The sequence below is a fragment of the Gastrolobium bilobum genome, unplaced genomic scaffold (assembly GCF_033153095.1).
Source record: "Gastrolobium bilobum isolate Gb01-03AN ecotype WA unplaced genomic scaffold, APGP_CSIRO_Gbil_v1 utg26293, whole genome shotgun sequence".
Lineage (NCBI taxonomy): Eukaryota > Viridiplantae > Streptophyta > Magnoliopsida > Fabales > Fabaceae > Gastrolobium > Gastrolobium bilobum.
Window position 1 is genome coordinate 159,873 of NW_026897991.1, and position 6,000 is coordinate 165,872.

The window sequence follows — 6,000 nt, forward strand, 5'->3', positions numbered from 1 at the left end:
TCGGTCAGTCACTATTGATCTAGGAAAGCCATGATTGTATACTACTAACTCACAAAAGAGTTTGGCCACCGTTACTGCAGTAAAGGATTGAGGCAATCTGCTAAAATAGGCAAATTTTGAGAGCCTATCAACTATAACTAGAATAGTTGAGTATCCTCGAGACATAGGTAATCCCACAATAAAATCCATAGACAAGTCTTCAAACACCCCTTCTGGTACAGTTAAAGGTTGCAGTAGTCCACTCGGTTTGCTCGTTTCATATTTAACTTGCTGACAAATCAGACATTGAGCCACAAAATTTTTCACATATTTTCTCATGGAACTCCAATAAAAAGTGGCAGAGAGCCGAAGGAACGTGAGCAAAACCCCTGCATGCCCTCCCACTAGTGTAGCATGATATTCATGAATCAGAATTGGAATCAAAGAAGAATTGGAGCTTAATAAAAAACGGTTACTATGGAACAAGATACCATCCTTAATTGACAATGAACTATCCGCTCCAGGATCAGTTTTTAATTTTTCATGACATTGTAACAGATAAGGATCCTGTGAGTTTTGCTTCCTTACTTCCTCAAGAACATTAAAGACCGGTTCTGAAATCAAGGTGTGCAGCCCCCCATCATCATGCACTCTTGACAACGCATCTGCTACCACATTACTACTGCCCTTTTTGTACTCAATTGTGAATGAGTACCCAAGCAATTTACAGAGGTATTTTTGTTGCTCTGTTGTCTGGATGGTCTGATTCAGTAGCTCCTTTATACTCTTATGGTCAGTCCTAATCACAAAATTGGAGCCCAGCAAGTATTGTCTCCACCGTTTAACAGCATCCGTAATAGCATACAATTCTCGTACGTAAGTGGAAGAGTTAGCCATCCTCATTCCCAACTTTTTACTGAAGAAAGCTAGTGGTCTTTCCTGCTGCAAGAGTACTGCTCCTACTCCACTGCTTGAAGCGTCTGTTTCGATGACAAAAGGAAGAGAAAAATTTGGTAAAATTAATATTGGAGTCTTACTCATGGTTTCCTTCAAATGATGGAATGCTGAAGTTGCTGCCTTGGTCCACACAAATTCTTCTGAACCCTTGAGCAGATCTATTAGTGGGGCCGCGAGCATGGCATAATTCCTTACGAAACGACGGTAATAACCCGTGAGGCCCAAAAATCCTCTCAATTGTTTCAGATTACAAGGCAAGGGCCACTCCATCATGGCTTGAATTTTCTTCGGGTCGGCATGAACTCCTTGGCTGGATACAACATGACCTAAATATTCTATGGACACAGCTCCAAATGAGCACTTAGACACCTTCACGAAAAATTTATGTACCTGCAAACAACTCAAAGCAGTAGCCAAATGCTCAACATGTTCTTCCATAGATTTACTAAAGACCAATATATCGTCGAAGAATACAATTATAAATCTGCGTAAATGAGGCTTGAACAACTGATTCATCACGGCTTGGAATGTAGCAGGAGCATTAGTCAAACCGAATAGCATCACTAGGAACTCATAGTGGCCCTCATGGGTCCTAAAAGCTATTTTTTCCACATCTTGAGGCAGTACCCTAATTTGATGGTACCCTGCTCTCAAGTCCAATTTGCTAAAAATTCTAGCTCCCCCTAACTCATCTAGGAGCTCATCAATGGTTGGAATGGGAAACCTGTCCTTCACTGTGATGGCATTCAATGCCCTATAATGTATACACATTCTCTAAGTGTCATCCTTCTTACGCACTAAGAGAATAGGAGATGAAAAAGGGCTCTGGGAGTGCTGTATTAAACCAGCTGCCAGCAATTCAGTCACTTGTCGCTCTATCTCTGCCTTCTGATGGTGGCCATATCGATATGGTTTAACATTCACAGCCCTTGATCCTTCTACTAGATGTATAGTGTGATCCCTGCCCCAAAAAGGAGGAAGCTCATGTGGAATCTGGAATACTTCTTGATACTGCCACAAAACATCCCACAATTTATCAGGAATCACCTCCTTAATAGCCTTCAGTTCACTTCCCAAACCACTAAGACTGTTTTCTGTATGCTGCAACAATGCCAAGCAACTCAGCTTCCTGCCATTCATGTAATTCACCATGCCGTCGGATTCATTACTTCCCTTATTTCCCTCCAACAAAACATGTCATCCTTGCCACTGAAATTCCATTGAAGAGCTGACATAGTCATGGGTGACCTTGCCAAGGGCCGCCAACCAAGGCATTCCTAAGACAATGCTAAGGTCACAAAGCTCCAACACCCAGAAATCAATGGTGAACTCATGACCTTGTAAATTGATTAGTACCTTAAGGCATTTCTTATCAGTGGACAAAAATTCCCCATTACCTAAGAATACTCTTATTCTTTTGGAACGAGTCATTGGTAAGCACAAGTCAAGGGCTACCTGTCGGTTAAGGAAATTATGTGTACTTCCAGAATCTATCAACACAGGAAACACACGGTCCTTAATAATTGTTGTGAACACCAAAGAACGTGTGCCTGAATGATCAGCCAGGGCATGAAGAGCACCATCCTGTGAGTTTTTATTGCTGCTGGTCGAATGCCATACAATCTCTTCTTCCTCCTCTAAACCTTCGTGTACTTCATCAACATCTCCCACCATTAAAAACAACTTGTTTTTACACTTGTGCTTAGCATGCCACTTTTCCTCACAGTAATAACAAAGTCCCAACTCACGCCGCTTATGCAAATCTGCATGAGAGAACTTCTTCATATTGGTAGGAGCAGGTAATGCCAATAACGGAGTAGGAACAGGTAATTGAGGCACAGTGGGCTTTGGAAGGTTTATTGGAGGTACTGAAGTCGATCCAATAGAAGAACCCCCAGTGTCATGAGAAGAAAAATTCTTAAAGCCAAATTTCTTACCACCCGCAGAAAAGGAAGCACGAAGTTCGATATGATGATCATCATAAGCCAATGCTTGTTGCATTGCTTGATGCAAATTCATCGGTGATCTGAGTTGCACTGCGCTTCGGAGTTCAGGTTGAAGACCGGAGACAAAAAAACTCAGATATAAATCATCACCCAACCCTGGTACCTGGTTAAGCAACATCTCAAATTGCTGTATATACTCACGAAGGGTACCCAATTGAGTCAATTTGGACAATACACCCTTAAGATTCGTATAAGCAGAGGCTCCGAATCGCTCACGCAGCAACCTTGTCAAATCTGGCCACAAACCAATCAAGCCACTATTATACATCCACTGGTACCACCCTGATGCCATACCTTCCATGCGCAACCCAGCCATAGGAACCTTGAACTCTTCCGGAATTTGTTAAAGAACAAAGAACAATTCAGTCCGAAAAATCCAATTATTAGGGTCCACACCACTAAACACAGGAATCTCCAAGCGAATTGCCTTGGATACGTTGCGGCCATCCACTTGTGGATGAATTGGTGGAGTGCGAAAAGGAGGATCTCGATGACGTGCATCCATGGCCATCACTGTTGTATTGAGTTGCTGTAATTGAGAAACCATCAACGCTATTGGATTCTGATAATCATCCAAGCGAGTTTCCACACGGGAAAGGTGCGATTGATTGTCAGTCAACCGAGTATCTACACGTTGTTGGAACGTGTTGAATTCCTCTGCAAGATCCTGAACGTGCATTTCGTCGAACAGGTGGAGTTCAAGTGAAAGCACCAGTTGTTAGGAATTGACCTAACAAGAGAAGAACAGAGAAACAAGAGAAAGAAAAATAACCGATTGTATATTCTAAGTAGTAATTACAATGCTACAATGTGTGTCTTATATGAATCGATCTGTACTTATCCTATGACCACGTATTACGGTTAACACACCCAATACAGAAAGTGTTACTACTAAAGGCATATGTGTGCCACACACACAATACATCATCTACTTCTATGACACGTTTCACATGCACCCACTTAAGCTAAGCCATGTAATCTTTCAATCTCACTGAAGGCTGGTTTTCTCTCCTAGAGCTTCTTCTTGTAACAACTAACTAGGTAGTAACTATCACCCTTAAATCTTAATTGATACTTAAGGGGAAAAAAGGAAAAAAATAAATAAATAGATATGATCAGGTGGAAGCTTTATTAATATATTTCAATTTAAAAATAATAATTTTTTTTAAAAAAATAATTTTTTTATGAAAATGCCATTTGACCGTGTCGGACACAGTCAAATTCGCGTGTCGAAATGGTCAACGTGTCAGGAATGTTGACCGCGTGTCGGACACCGTGTCAGAGCGTGTCGGAACATGTCGGCGTGTTGGACACAACACTCCCTATTTTTTGGAGTGTTCGTGCTTCCTTGATCTTAGGTAAATACACGACAATAGGAATGTTGGTGCGTGATCCGTATCTGATAATTTCATCGTACGCTTTATGATTCTAGGGATAGACATAGAGTTTGCGTAATCTTTATGATTCTTGAACTTAATGCTTACCTTCTTGGGGGAATAACCGGGGAACTAGGGTTCTTGCAAGATTGTAAAGGTTTAGGGTAACAAGGGATTGAGCCCTAATTACATAAGAAAGAATCGATTAGATTGATATTAAGGACGATTAACGTAAAGAAGGAATTCAAACATAATAAAGAGATTGAAGGAAATCGAAACCCTAGCTACATTTTATTTACATCAGTTAAATCAAATCTTTAAATTCTTGCTTTTAAATTCTTGCGAGTAATTAGTTTTAATATTTTAAATTTCAAATTCAAATCCCGTTACCAATACAATTTCGATTGTCCAACTTAAGTTACAATAGTGAATTAGTGTTTGAGTATGATCCTCGTGAGAACGATCTCTTATTTAATCATTATATTACTTGTACGATCGGTGCACTTGCCGTGAGTCCCAACAAGTTTTTGGCGCCGTTGCCGGAGATTATTACTTCAACATTAATAGTAGCTATTAATTCTTTAGATTGGACCTTATTTTCTGTTATTTAATTTTTGTCATTTAAATTCAGTTTTGATTTTTATTAATCTATGTTCTGGTTTATACGAGGTACCATTGACACCGATTCCTTGCAATTCGACCCTGAGATAGAGAAAACAGCAAAAAGAAACAGAAAGATCACTAAAGAAAGAAAGCAGAAAGAAAAAGAAGCTTCAAGCTCGACAGAACCAAGAGAAGAAGCAATGGGAGATAACAATGGAGTTCCACCACCTCAGAGGACGTTGGGAGATTACATGACTCCTGCTCGAGTTCCACAGACAGCGAGCATTGTTAGACTAAACATGGATGCTAACAATTTTGAACTCAAGCCTGCACTATTGCAGCTGATTCAAAAAGATCAATTTGCCGGAGGAAGCACGAAAGACCCTTACATCCATCTTGAAAACTTCTTGTTATTCTGTGATACCTTGAAGATGAATGGAGTGTCTCGAGATGCTATTTTGCTCAGATTGTTCCCTTGTTCACTTAAAGAAGATGTAAGAGGATGGTTGCAATCACTACCTCAAGGAAGCATCACCAACTGGGATGACTTGGCAACAAAATTTTTAGAGAGATTTTTCTCATCTTCGAAAATGGCGAAGCTCAAGGCAGATATCACTGCTTTTGAACAAAAAGAAAGTGAATCTTTATACAAAGCATGGGAAAGGTTCAGAGGACTACTCAGGAAATGTCCACAACACGACATTGAAGATTGGGAGAAAGGGAGAATTTTATTCCAAGGAATGACGCCGAGCACCAGAACCTTAGTGAATGCTGCAGCAGGGGGATCACTGAAAACGAAAACTCCAGAGGAAGCTTTGGAATTACTAGAATCTCTAGCCTCTTAGGAGTTTGATAATGCTCCAACACCTTAAAGGAGAGCAGGCGTAATGAAGTTAGAAGGATATGATGCCATCTTAGCTTAGAATGAGTAGATTTTACAGATTAACATGAAACAACAGCAACAACTTGATGCTCTCATAAAGCAGTTTTCAAATACTCAAGTTCCTTCTGTTAACACTCCTCCAGTCACTTGTGGTTTATGTGCAGGTACTCATGCTACTGAAGACTATGATTTCATG

The 6,000-nt window shown here is 40.3% G+C and overlaps 1 non-coding gene across 1 annotated transcript; it reads right to left on the reverse strand.

The window, feature by feature from the left end:
• Positions 1-5,517: 5,517 nt before the first annotated feature.
• LOC133312002 (small nucleolar RNA R71) lies at positions 5,518-5,624 on the reverse strand. The gene has a single exon (XR_009751626.1). It is a non-coding gene; the product is annotated as a small nucleolar RNA R71 (small nucleolar RNA).
• Between the last annotated feature and the right edge of the window lie 376 nt (positions 5,625-6,000).